The sequence below is a fragment of the Capra hircus genome, chromosome 10, assembly GCF_001704415.2.
Source record: "Capra hircus breed San Clemente chromosome 10, ASM170441v1, whole genome shotgun sequence".
Taxonomy (NCBI): domain Eukaryota; kingdom Metazoa; phylum Chordata; class Mammalia; order Artiodactyla; family Bovidae; genus Capra; species Capra hircus.
In genome coordinates, this window is record NC_030817.1 from 98,162,465 (window position 1) to 98,176,985 (window position 14,521).

The window sequence follows — 14,521 nt, forward strand, 5'->3', positions numbered from 1 at the left end:
GGGGCTCTGTGATGATGTAGAGGGCTAGGATGAGGGTGGGGAGTGGGCAGGAGGCTCGAGAGGAAGGGGATATATGTATACCAATTGCTGATACACATTGTTGTACGGTAGAAAAACTAACATAACATTGTAAATCAGTTTTCCTCCAATTAAAAAAGAATAAAAAGAGTATCATACAACTCAGAATGAAAGAACTCCATTTTTTGGTTTCAAATTTGAACATACTTCTACTAAGCCTATCAGAGTATTAAGGTACCTATGGTAATACTGTCATTAAAATAAGAATTCTGTCAAGTTCAAGGTACAATAATCAGAGTGCTGGAGAACAGAAAGAAAAGTGGACATGGCCTCTGTTCTCAGGAGTCTCTGATCCACGAGAAGACAGCTATGTAAACAACAAAGGATGCTGTTATGATCGAAGCAAGATGGAGTGAGTGCAGACTGTAGTACAGGCTACTGCAGAGGCAGGAGCAAAGACAAAGTAACTTCCGAGGGAAGGAACACAAAGGATCCTTCATGAATCAAGAAGCAGTGGAACTAGGTCTTGAAGAGTAAGTATAATTTGGCAGGTAACAATATTTTCAGTAGAGGGAATAGCAGGAACAAAAGTGAGGAAGTAGCAAGACACTGTGGGTTTACCCCTTGCACTTGCATTCATTCATTAGTAACTTCTTGACTGCTATAAACACTGGGCATACAGCAAGTTAGACAATGTCCCTGTCTAAAAGGGCTTATATTCTCAAGGTAAACAGAATAAAATATCAGATAAACAATTAAGTGAATGAAACTTTTCAGAGTAATAAGAATTTTGAGTGAATTTAAAGTGCTTTGGACTGAGTGGTCAGGAAAAGTTTAAAGTCAAAGAAATTTAATAGCATCTGCTAAAATCAGATTCTCATATTTGACCTTCAATCTTTCCCTACACAAGAATAGTTGGTGAAAAATATTTATTATTAACAACAGCAACAAGAGCAAAACAGGCATGATTTAAGAAGTACCAACCACTATGAAACATTTTACAGCTATTTTAAAGAACAAATTAGAGCTTTCTTTTATGGGTCTCAGGGGATAACCATGATACACTGCTCAAATAAAGACTAAGTTTAAAATTATGATCAGATTGAGGGAAAAGTCATTTGATTATATCAAGTGTTGTGAAGGTACAGGAAAAAGTACTTTTAAGTACTGTTGACACAGTATAAATTGGGAAATTTTACTACAGAGAATTTGACAGTATGGCTGTAGTTCATAGGGTCACAAAGATTTAGATACCACTTAACTACTATACAACAATCAACATTAAGAATGCTCATATATGGTATATTTCTCCATCTATTAGTGTCCTCTTTGATTTCTTTCACCGGTGTTTTATACTTTTCTATATATGGGTCTTTAATTTCTTTAGGTAAATATATTCCTAAGTATTTTATTCTTTTCATTGCAATGGTGAATGGAATTGTTTCCTTAATTTCTCGTTCTACTTTCTCATTATTAGTGTATAGGAATGCAAGGGAGTTCTGTGTGTTGATTTTATATCCTGCAACTTTACTATATTCATTGACTAGCTCTAGTAATTTTCTGGTGGAGTCTTTAGGGTTTTCTATATAGAGGATCATGTCATCTGCAAATAGTGAGAGTTTTACCCCTTGTTTTCCAATTTGGATTCCTTTTATTTCTTTTTCTGCTCTGATTGCTGTGGCCAAAACTTCCAGAACTATGTTGAATACTAGCGGTGAATATACCATGTTTATACATCGGAAGAATCAATATAGTGAAAATGAGAATATTACCTAAAGCAATCTACTGATTCAATGCAATCCCTATTAAGCTACCAGCGGTATTTTTCACAGAGCTAGAACAAATAATTTCATAATTTGTATGGAAATACAAAAAACCTCAAATAGCCAAAGCAATCTTGAGAAATAAGAATGGAACTGGAGGAATCAGCCTGCCTGACTTCAGGCTCTGCTACAAAGCCACAGTCATCAAGACAGTATGGTACTGGCACAAAGACAGAAATATAGATCAATGGAACAAAATAGAAAGCCCAGAGATAAATCCACGCACCTATGGACACCTTATCTTCGACAAAGGAGGCAAGAATATACATTGGAGAAAAGACACTCTTTAACAAGCGGTGCTGGGAAAACTGGTCAACCTCTTGTAAAAGAATGAAACTAGAACACTTTCTAACACTGCACACAAAAATAAACTCAAAATGGATTAAAGATCTAAACGTAAGACCAGAAACTATAAAACTCCTAGAGGAGAACATAGGCCAAACACTCTCTGACATACATCACAGCAGGATCCTCTATGATCCACCTCCCAGAATACTGGAAATAAAAGCAAAAATAAACAAATGGGATCTAATTAAAATTAAAAGCTTCTGAACAACAAAGGAAATTATAAGCAAGGTGAAAAGACAGCCTTCTGAATGGGAGAAAATAATAGCAAATAAAGCAACTGACAAACAACTAATCTCAAAAATATACAAGCAACTTATGCAGCTCAATTCCAGAAAATTAAACGACCAAATCAAAAAATGGGCCAAAGAACTAAATAAACATTTCTCCAAAGAAGACATACGGATGGCTAACAAACACATGAAAAGATGCTCAACATCACTCATTATCAGAGAAATGCAAATCAAGACCACAATGAGGTACCATTTCATGCCAGTCAGAATGGCTGCTATCCAAAAGTCTACAAGCAATAAATGCTGGAGAGGGTGTGGAGAAAAGGGAACCCTCTTACACTGTTGGTGGGAATGCAAAGTAGTACAACCACTATGGAGAACAGTGTGGCGATTCCTTAAAAAACTGGAAATTGAACTGCCTTATGACCCAGCAATCCCACTGCTGGACATACACACCAAGGAAACCAGAATTGAAAGAGACACATGTACCCCAATGTTCATCTCAGCACTGTTGATAATAGCCAAGACATGGAAGCAACCTAGATGTCCATTAGCAGATTAATGGATAAGAAAGCTGTGGTGCATATACACAATGGAGTATTACTCAGCCATTAAAAAGAATACATTTGAATCAGTTCTAATGAGGTGGATGAAACTGGAGCCAATTATACAGAGTGAAGTAAGCCAGAAAGAAAAACACCAATACAGTATACTAGCACATATATATGGAATTTAAAAAGATGGTAATGATAACCCTGTATGTAAGACAGCAAAAGAGACACAGATGTATAGAACAGACTTTTGGTCTCTGTGGGAGAGGAAGAGGGTGGGATGATTTGGGAGAATGGCACTGAAACATGTATACTATCATGAAAGAAATGAATTGCCAGTCTAGACTCAATACAGGATACAGGATGCTTGGGGCTGGTGCACTGGGATGACCCAGAGAGATGATATGGGGAAAGAGGTGGGAGAGGGGTTCAGGATTGGGAATTCATGTACACCCATGGCAGATTCATGTCAATGTATGGCAAAACCAATACAGTATTGTAAAGTAAAATTAAAATAATTAATTAATTAATTTAAAAAATGCTCATATAATTTGACCAAACATTTTTTTTAAATGAAACACTCTAAAAGATTCTTCTATATTCTGAGTTTTAAGAACATTTAATCTATGGTTTCCATTATGTTTAAACATACTTTTTAAAAAATTTAATGTATTACTATATATACCTACTGAACAGAGCAGGAAAGATTTTTTCTTCCTCCTGTCTATTAATCCCCATTCAACTCTACTCCAGCTCCTGACCAACTAACTCCTCTGTTGAGATCTTTGGGAATTTTAGGCCCAGGCTGTTATTTTTCAATGAAGCATAATTACATAAGCTTTTCTATGAGCTTTCCTGGTTCATTTGTTCCCTGATCTATGTCCTCTTTCAATTCATTTTTGTTTTGCCAGAGCACAAGCTTAAATACTTACTTTACAGAGGATCTGCAGATTAGTATGTTTCTAAGTCTTTGCATACTTGTAAATATCTTATTTTATACTCACACTTAAATGTTAATGTGGCTGGCTATAAGATTTTATTTTCAAAATCAATTTCCCTCAGAATTTGAAATTTTGCCCCACTTGGTATTTCTCATCACATATAATGCAAATGTAATTAACATTTTTCTCTTTGTAGACACTTGGAATCTTTCCTTTTCCTTTAATCTTGGTGTTCCCAAAATTTACCATTTTACATTTAGATTCCTTCATTCATTTGATAAATCTTGTATGAGCACCTACTATGTGCCAAGCACTTGTTTAGTCTTCTAGGCATGTGACTGTGAACACAATAGGCAAATTATGTGTCTTTTATTTAATCCACTGTAGCTTGGTGGGCCCTTTTAAATTAGCATAGTAGTACATACTGAAAATGCTTAATAAATAATTTACTTGGTTGTTTCTTCCATTCCACCTCTCTTATTTTTAAAATTTGTATTTTCTTTGGCCACATGGCATGTGGCATCTTAGTTCCCTGACCAGGGAACAAACCCATGCCTCTTGCACTGGAAGCACTTGATCTTAACCACTGGACCACTAAGGAAGTCCCTACATTCTCTTTTTTGTATGCTTGAAATGTTTGGAAGACAAAAATATTATGCATTTTGGACCCATTTTCCATATAACAACTTTTTGTCATTTTTAATGTTTTTCCTCCATGGAGGAAAACCTTGACTTGTTAACTCGTTCTTTAGCTGTGTCTATTCTGCCTTTAAACCAACTAATAGTTAAATTTATACCAAGGAATTTATATTGGCATAGATATTATTGTTGATTCATGTTGCTGTGTTATGTCTTTTTTATTGAAGTATAATTGATTTACAATGTTATATTAGTTTCAGGTGTATAATAAAGTGATTCTTTATATATGTCATATATATGATATACATATTCTTTTCCAGATTATATTCTATTATAGATTACTGTAAGATATTGAATATAGCTCCCTGTGCTGCACAGCAGGTCCTAATTGTTTATCTATTTTCTATATAATAGGGTGCATATGTTAATCCCAAACTCCTAATTTATTCCTCCTACCCTTTTCCCCTTTCACGGCCATAAATTTGTTTTCTAAGTCTGTAAATCTATTCGTTTTGTAAATGAGTTCATTTATATCACATTTTTTGGATTCCACATAAAAGTGATATCATATATTTATTTTTCTTAGTCCGACTTAAAACAATTAGTATTACAATCTCTAGATCATCCATGTTGCTATATATGCATTATTTCATTCTTTTTGTGGCTGAATAATATCCAGTGTGTATATACTACATCTTCTTTATTCATTCAGCTGCTGATGGGCACTTAGGTTGATTTCATGTCTTGCCTACTGTAAATGGCCAAAGCCTTTGACTGTGTGGATCACAATAAACTGTGGAAAATTCTGAAAGAGATGGGAATACCAGATCACCTGACTGCCTCTTGAGAAATCTGTATGCAGGTCAGGAAGCAACATTTAGAACTGAACATGGAACAACAGGCTGGCTCCAAACAGGAAAAGGAGTATGTCAAGGCTGTATATTGTCACCCTGCTTATTTAACTTCTATGCAGAGTACATCATGAGAAACGCTGGGCTGGAAGAAGCACAAGCTGGAATCAAGATTTCCAGGAGAAATATCAATAACCTCAGATATGCAGATGACACCACCCTTATGGCAGAAAGTGAAGAGGAACTAAAAAGCCTCTTGATGAAAGTGAAAGTGGAGAGTGAAAAAGTTGGCTTAAAGCTCAGCATTCAGAAAACGAAGATCATGGCATCTGGTCCCATCACTTCATGGGAAATAGATGGGGAAACAGTAGAAACAGTGTCAGACTTTATTTTTTTGGGCTCTAAAATCACTGCAGATGGTGACTGCAGTCATGAAATTAAAAGATGCTTACTTCTTGGAAGAAAAGTTATGACCAATCTAGATAGTATATTCAAAAGCAGAGACATTACTTTGCTGACTAAGGTCTGTCTAGTCAAGGCTATGGTTTTTCCTGTGGTCATGTATGGATGTGAGAGTTGGGCTGTGAAGAAGGCTGAGCGCCGAAGAATTGATGCTTTTGAACTGTGGTGTTGGAGAAGACTCTTGAGAGTCCCTTGGACTGCAAGGAGATCCAACCAGTCCATTCTGAAGGAGATCAACCCTGGGATTTCTTTGGAAGCAATAATGCTAAAGCTGAAGGTCCGGTACTTTGGCCACCTCATGTGAAGAGTTGACTCATTGGAAAAGACTCTGATGCTTTGAGGGATTGGGGGCAGGAGGAGAAGGGGACGACCGAGGATGATATGGCTGGATGGCATCTCGGACTCGATGGACATGAGTCGTAGTAACTCCGGGAGATGGTGATGGACAGGAAGGCCTGGCGTGCTGAGATTCATGGGGTCACAAAGAGTCAGATATGACTGAGCGATTGAACTGAACTGAACTGAACTGAATTGATGAACATTAGGCAAACCTACTAGAACTACTAGATGAATGAATTCAGTAAGGTAGCAGGATATAAACTTACCATACAGAAATCTGCTGCATTTCTTTACTGTAATAAAATGCAACAGATTTCAATGAAATATCAGAAAGAGAATGTAAAAAAAAAAAGTATAAAATCACATCAAAAAATAAAATACCTTGAAAAAACCCTGACCAAAGAGGTGAAAGACTTACATACTGGGAACTATTAAACATTGATAAATAATTTTGAAGATGATTCAAAGAAATGGAATGATAGCTCATGCTCTTGGACTAGAAGAATTAGTATGGTTAAAATGGCCATACTACCAAAGCAATCCACATCCTGGGCCATAAATCTAAACTTGATAAATTCAAAAAAATCGAAATCATTCCAAGCATCTTTTCTGACCATAATGCATTAAGATTAGATCTCAATTACAGGAGAAAAACTATTAAAAATTCCAACATATGGAGGTTGAACAACACACTTCTGAATAACCAACAAATCACAGAAGAAATCAAAAAAGAAATCAAAATATGCATAGAAACTAATGAAAATGAAAACACAACCACCCAAAACCTGTGGGACACTATAAAAGCAGTGCTAAGAGGAAAGTTCATAGCAATACAGGCATACCTCAAGAAACAAGAAAAAAGTCAAATAAATAACCTAACTCTGCAACTAAAGCAACTAGAAAAGGAAGAGTTGGAGAACCCCAGAGTTAGTAGAAGGAAAGAAATCTTAAAAATTAGGGCAGAAATAAATGCAAAAGAAACAAAAGAGACCATAGCAAAAATTAACAAAGCCAAAAGCTGGTTCTTTGAAAGGATAAATAAAATTGACAAACCATTAGCCAGACTCATCAAGAAGCAAAGAGAGAAAAATCAAATCAATAAAATTAGAAATGAAAATGGAGAGATCACAACAGACAACACAGAAATACAAAGGATCATAAGAGACTACTATCAGCAGTTGTATGCCAATAAAATGGACAACGTGGAAGAAATGGACAAATTCTTAGAAAAGTACAATTTTCCAAAACTGAACCAGGAAGAAATAGAAAATCTTAACAGACCCATCACAAGCACAGAAATTGAAACTGTAATCAGAAATGTTCCAGCAAACAAAAGCCCAGGTCCATACGGCTTCACAGCTGAATTCTACCAAAAATCTAGAGAAGAGCTAACACCTATCCTACTCAAACTCTTCCAGAAAATTGCAGAGGAAGGCAAACTTCAAAACTCATTCTATGAGGCCACCATCACCCTAATACCAAAACCTGACAAAGATGTCACAAAAAAGGAAAACTACAGGCCAATATCACTGGTGAACATAGATGCAAAAATCCTCAACAAAATTCTAGCAATCAGAATCCAACAACACATTAAAAAGATCATACACTATGACCAAGTGGGCTTTATCCCAGGGATGCAAGGATTCTTCAATATCCGCAAATCAATCAATGTAATTCACCACATTAACAAATTGAAAAATAAAAACCATATGATTATCTCAATAGATGCAGAGAAGGCCTTTGACAAAATTCAACATCCATTTATGATAAAAAACTCTCCAGAAAGCAGGAATAGAAGGAACATACCTCAACATAATAAAAGCAACATATGACAAACCCACAGCAAACATTATCCTCAATGGTGAAAAATTGAAAGCATTTCCCCTAAAGTCAGGAACAAGACAAGGGTGTCCACTTTCACCACTACTATTCAACATAGATCTGGAAGTTTTGGCCACAGCAATCAGAGCAGAAAAAGAAATAAAAGGAATCCAAATTGGAAAAGAAGAAGTAAAACTCTCACTGTTTGCAGATGACATGATCCTCTACATGGAAAACCCTAAAGACTCCACCAGAAAATTACTAGAGCTAATCAATGAATATAGTAAAGTTGCAGGATATAAAATCAACACACAGAAATCCCTTGCATTCCTATACACGAATAATGAGAAAGTAGAAAAAGAAATTAAGGAAACAATTCCATTCACCATTGCAACGAAAAGAATAAAATACTTAGGAATATATCTACCTAAAGAAACTAAAGACCTATATATAGAAAACTATAAAACACTGATGAAAGAAATCAAAGAGGACACTAATAGATGCAGAAATATACCATGTTCATGGATCGGAAGAATCAATATAGTGAAAATGAGTATACTACCCAAAGCAATTTACAAATTTAATGCAATCCCTGTCAAGCTACCAGCCACATTTTTCACAGAACTAGAACAAATAATTTCAAGATTTGTATGGAAACACAAAAAACCTTGAATAGCCAAAGCAATCTTGAGAAAGAAGAATGGAACTGGAGGAATCAACTTGCCTGACTTCAGGCTCTACTACAAAGCCACAGTCATCAAGACAGTATGGTACTGGCACAAAGACAGACATATAGATCAATGGAACAAAATAGAAAGCCCAGAGATAAATCCACACACATATGGACACCTTATCTTTGACAAAGGAGGCAAGAATATACAATGGAGTAAAGACAATCTCTTTAACAACTGGTGCTGGGAAAACTGGTCAACCACTTGTAAAAGAATGAAACTAGATCACTTTCTAACACCGCACACAAAAATAAACTCAAAATGGATTAAAGATCTAAATGTAAGATCAGAAACTATAAAACTCCTAGAGGAGAACATAGGCAAAACACTCTCAGACATAAATCACAGCAGGATCCTCTATGATCCACCTCCCAGAATTCTGGAAATAAAAGCAAAAATAAACACATGGGATCTAATTAAAATTAAAAGCTTCTGTACAACAAAGGAAAATATAAGCAAGGTGAAAAGACAGCCTTCTGAATGGGAGAAAATAATAGCAACTGAAACAACTGACAAACAACTAATCTCAAAAATATACAAGCAACTTATGCAGCTCAATTCCAGAAAAATAAACGACCCAATCAAAAAATGGGGCAAAGAATTAAATAGACATTTCTCCAAAGAAGACATACGGATGGCTAACAAACACATGAAAAGATGCTCAACATCACTCATTATTAGAGAAATGCAAATCAAAACCACAATGAGGTACCACTTCACACCAGTCAGAATGGCTGCGATCCAAAAATCTGCAAGCAATAAATGCTGGAGAGGGTGTGGAGAAAGGGAACCCTCCTACACTGTTGGTGGGAATGCAAACTAGTACAGCCACTATGGAGAACAGTGTGGAGATTCCTTAAAAAATTGCAAATAGAACTACCTTATGACCCAGCAATCCCACTTCTAGGCATACACACGGAGGAAACCAGAATTGAAAGAGACACATGTACCCCAATGTTCATCGCAGCACTGTTTATAATAGCCAGGACATGGAAACAACCTAGATGTCCATCAGCAGAGGAATGGATAAGAAAGCTGTGGTACATATACACAATGGAGTATTACTCAGCCGTTAAAAAGAATTCATTTGAATCAGTTCTGATGAGATGGATGAAACTGGAGCCAATTATACAGAGTGAAGTAAGCCAGAAAGAAAAACACCAATACAGTATACTAACACATATATATGGAATTTAGGAAGATGGCAATGACGACCCTGTATGCAAGACAGGAAAAAAGACACAGATGTGTATAACGGACTTTTGGACTCAGAGGGAGAGGGAGAGGGTGGGATGATTTGGGAGAATGGGAATTCTAACTTGTATACTGTCATGCAAGAATTGAATCGCCAGTCCATGTCTGACGTAGGGTGCAGCTTGCTTGGGGCAGGTGCATGGGGATGACCCAGAGAGATGTTGTGGGGAGGGAGGTGGGAGGGGGGTTCATGTTTGGGAACGCATGTAAGAATTAAAGATTTTAAAATTAAAAAAAAAAAAAGAACTAGAACAAATTATCCTAAAATTTATATGGAACCACAAAAGACCCAGAATTGGTAAAGTGCCCCTGAGGGAAAAGAACAAAGCTGGAAGCATAACCATTCCAGACTTCAGACAACACTACAAAGCTACAGTAATTAAAACAGTATAGTATTGGCACAAAAGCAGACATATAAATCAATGGAACAGAACAGATAGCCCAGAAATAAACCCACATATCTACATTCAGTTAATCTACGATAAAGGAGGCAAACCTATACAGTGGAGAAAAGACATTCTCTGCAACAAGTGGTGTTTGGAGAGGTGGACAACTACATGTAAATCAATGAAACTGGAAAACTCCCTCATACCATACATGAAAATAAACTCTTAATTGATTTAAATATCTAAATATAAGACATGACATCATAAAATTCCAAGAAGAGAACATAGGCAAAACATTTTTGGACATATCACAGCAAAATCTTCTTAGATCTGTCTCCAAGATAAAAAATAAACAAATGGGACCTAATCAAACTTAAAAGCTTTCAGACATCAAAAGAAACCATCAACAAAATGAAAAGATGACATATGGAATGGGAGAAAATATTTGCAAAAGATGCAACTGACAAGGGGTCAATATCCAAAATAAACAAACAGCTCATACAACTCAATATCAAAAAAACAAACAACTCAATCAAAAATGGGAACATCTGAATAGACATGTCTACAAAGAAGATATACAGATGGTGAACAGGCACATGAGAAGATACACAACACTGCTCATTATCAGAGAAGTGTAAATCAAAACCACCATTAGGTATCACCTAACACTGCTCAGAATGGTTATCACCCAAAAGTCTGCAAATGATAAATGCTGGAGAGGGGTGTGGAGAAAAGGGAACCCTCCTACATTGTTGGTGGGAATGTAAATTAGTACAGCCACTATGGAGAACAGTCATGAGGGTTCCTTTAATTGAGGGGGAAAAAAACCCCCTAAAAATAGAGTTACTATATGATCTTATAATCCCAGCTCTGGGCATATTTCTTCAGAATAGAAGAAAATTCTTCTTTATGTAATGATACATGCACCTCAGCATTAACTCGTTCTTTAGCTGTGTCTATTCAGCCTTGAAGATAACTAATGAGATCTTAAGATTTCTACCAAAATACTTACTTTGTATAAATACTGTTGCTGATTCATATTGTTCTGTATGAATTAAATTCATCTGCTTTCTTTTTCCCCCATATGCATTTTCCTGAATTACAGTTTCATAAAACAATTAAGATTATTTTAAAATTATCAATGATTTATAATTACCAAGACATTTGTTTTTCTTCTGATAACAGTCTTAAAAAATAGATATCATCTCTTCAATATCAATTATAGTTCCTTTATTATTATTTTTTTGTCTACTGAAATAACTAAAATTTCAGGGGTAAAGTAGTCATCTTCTTTGTGAATGTGGTGACTCTCTTTCATAGTGACAGACCTTCTCATGCAATTCTTTACTGTCTATTCATCTTTGTATTTCAGAGTCACTGTTTGACCTGTTCCTTTCTTGGATAGTTACTTCGGGTGTTTGTAGGAAAAGAACAGGGCTTGTTTTGTAGGTGACTTTGTAGCTATTCTTCTACTCTCTGACCCAATGCCCCTTCCACGGGTCATTAACCATATGAGGGACTTCCTCTGTGGCCCACCGCCTACACCGATCCCTTTACGTTGACAGCAAACTGCTACTGTCCCCGCTAGCCCCTTTGCAGATAAAAGGGGGAGCTTATTGGTTTTCCTCTTCAAAAAGAAATTACCCTATTATTCATCCCAATATTCAGAAGCCTGATTTGCTTCTCATATTCATTGACTTTAGGTTCCAGCTCCCTGGGAACCACTCCCACATCTGCAGTGACATTCTCCAGCTTTCTTTTGGGATGTGCATTTTCATCAGAATTCTTTTTCCCCCTCTTTCTTTCTGTCATGAATTATTATTATTTTATAACATAATTAAGATTTTTAAAAATACCTCTTCAGCTATTTTAAGAAATTTGGGAAAGCACAAGCATATGTTGAGCCAACCATCTTTATCCACCTAATTTCTTTTCAGACTCCATTTAGTTAATTGAGCAAAAAAAAATATTTTCTGGGGGAAAAAAAATGATTACTTTTACCTAAAATACAAAGGTCAAAAGTATTATTTTTCATGGAATAATCATATAGATGGTAAGTAAGACAGGTCAGTTTTATTTTATTTTGTTTTCTCCTATGCTCATTATTAAACTGTCACCTCTTAGCTTCAGGTCCACTCTTGTATTCTTCACTTTTTGTGATTCTGGGAGGAGCGGGGATGTTTTGCAAACCATTTCTCTTTCGCTAGTGGGATCAGTGTTAGGTTATGACAATAGGGGGCACTAGAGAGAGAGTAGACAGGATAAAGAAAGGACACTGTCCTTTTGGGTTATTTCCTGTTCCTGTTTTGATTCCTTTTACTCTAATTGCTATCCAACAAAGAGGCACCTTTGGCTGGTTATTCTAGTAGTATAGCTGATTTCAGTAGCACTTTCCCAGCACTGGCAGGACCCACGTCACTGTGGTTTCTCGCTGGCCCCAGATGCAGCCAGCTGGTACCCCCTCCATAAAGGTGGGGCTCCAACACTTGTGCAGCACATTTGTGCCTTTCCCGAGGCTCTAACACAGCTCGGCCCCACCCTCTCAGAAGTTTGAGCCCAAGTTCTGTGTGTCCCTCAGCCAAATTTTAATTTTTGATAATTCTTAGCTGTTCCCTTAACTTTCTCAGCTCTAGGGACAGTCTGTGAAATCTTAGTGTTTGTTTTGCCAGATGTCCAATTCCTGGATAACCATGTTTTACATTAAATTCTCCTGTTAAAATTACTTTCATCACCTAAGTAGACTCTGAATAATATACTTCCCTACCTACCACTGCTGTTTTCAAATGCTCAGTGAGCCTTCTTACTGTTAAAATAACCACTGACTTCATTACATGTGAAAAATATTGTATACTATGTGATTAATTTTGAAACACTGAAAAATACATTTAAAGGAAAATGGACATGGTCCCCTCTCTCTCATAATTTCAAAGAAATGAGTTTGAAAAGGTAAACAAAAGCATTTCCATAAAATATTTCTCTTAAGTTTTTCTGAAGCCCCAAAGCATTAAACTCTTTACTATATGTCTTTGGAAATCTTTTCATCACAGTAAATAAGAGTTATTTTTCTATCCTAAACTAGGAAAATGTTAATGTCAAATGGATGGTATCAATTGAAGTATAATTGCTTTTATTATATTTCTTTAACTCTTGACCTATATTATAAATTTTCTTTTAAATAGGTAGCAAAAAGAGAGAAAAAACTGATTAGATATTTAACAGGTGTATGGTCAATGGATATGAACTTGGGCAAACTCTAGGAGATGGCAAGGGACAGGGAGGCCTGGTGGGTTGCAGTCTATGGGGTCACAAAGAGTCAGATACAACATAGCGACTGAACAACAACAACGGGTTTCTGTTTTATTTTTGTTAAAAATCAATGGATACTAACTAGCTATTAGTAGTCTGAAAGATGGTAGGTGTGAAAACAGGAAAGACTTCAATGTGGATGAGGCCTGGCTTTTATCCTGATGCCAGATCAGCAGCTCAGTCTTAGCCAGTAGCCACATCACGAGTTTTAAGAATCAAAAACCCCAGATGATGAAACAACACAACATATACAAGGCCTGGACTTTTCCATAGCTGACTCACCAAGAAGTACCAAATAATACAGATTAGGGGACTAGGCCCACCTGCCTCATGAAAAGTCTGGCTTTTAACAATGTGTCACACATCCTTGGCAAACATGAGTATGTGGACAAAAACCCTTTCCAAGGTAATCATAAAACTAGGTAAGGGACTTTGACTGTCAGTGCTGGTACCTTAAATATACCCAGTTACTGATTGGCAAGCTGGGTATGGAGAAAAAGTGTAAGGAAATGACCATAACTCTGCCAAGATGATGATCTCACCACCAGCTTGGAGCTGCCAGGCCATTTCAGAGATTTCCCTAAAGAAGGACAGCACATAGCCTGGACAGAAAGTGCTCTGGAATGATGGTGAGGACCTTGTCTGCCTGTTTTATGGAAAAATAACTGGGTGACATATCCTGAAAGAATACTTTAAGAATTTATCTTTAAAGTACCTATCTCCTTTCCAATCAAGAACCAGATTTTCATTGTTGCTCAGATAAAAGTCAAGATTTTTTTAAACCTAAGATTTATTTAAGACCTAAAAGAGAACTCTCAGAA

The 14,521-nt window shown here is 36.4% G+C and overlaps 1 protein-coding gene across 1 annotated transcript in view; it reads right to left on the bottom strand.

Annotated features, from left to right (window-relative positions):
- Positions 1–14,521, bottom strand: part of KCNN2 (potassium calcium-activated channel subfamily N member 2) — a 529,203-nt gene that overhangs the window by 347,356 nt on the left and 167,326 nt on the right. The window lies entirely within an intron of this gene.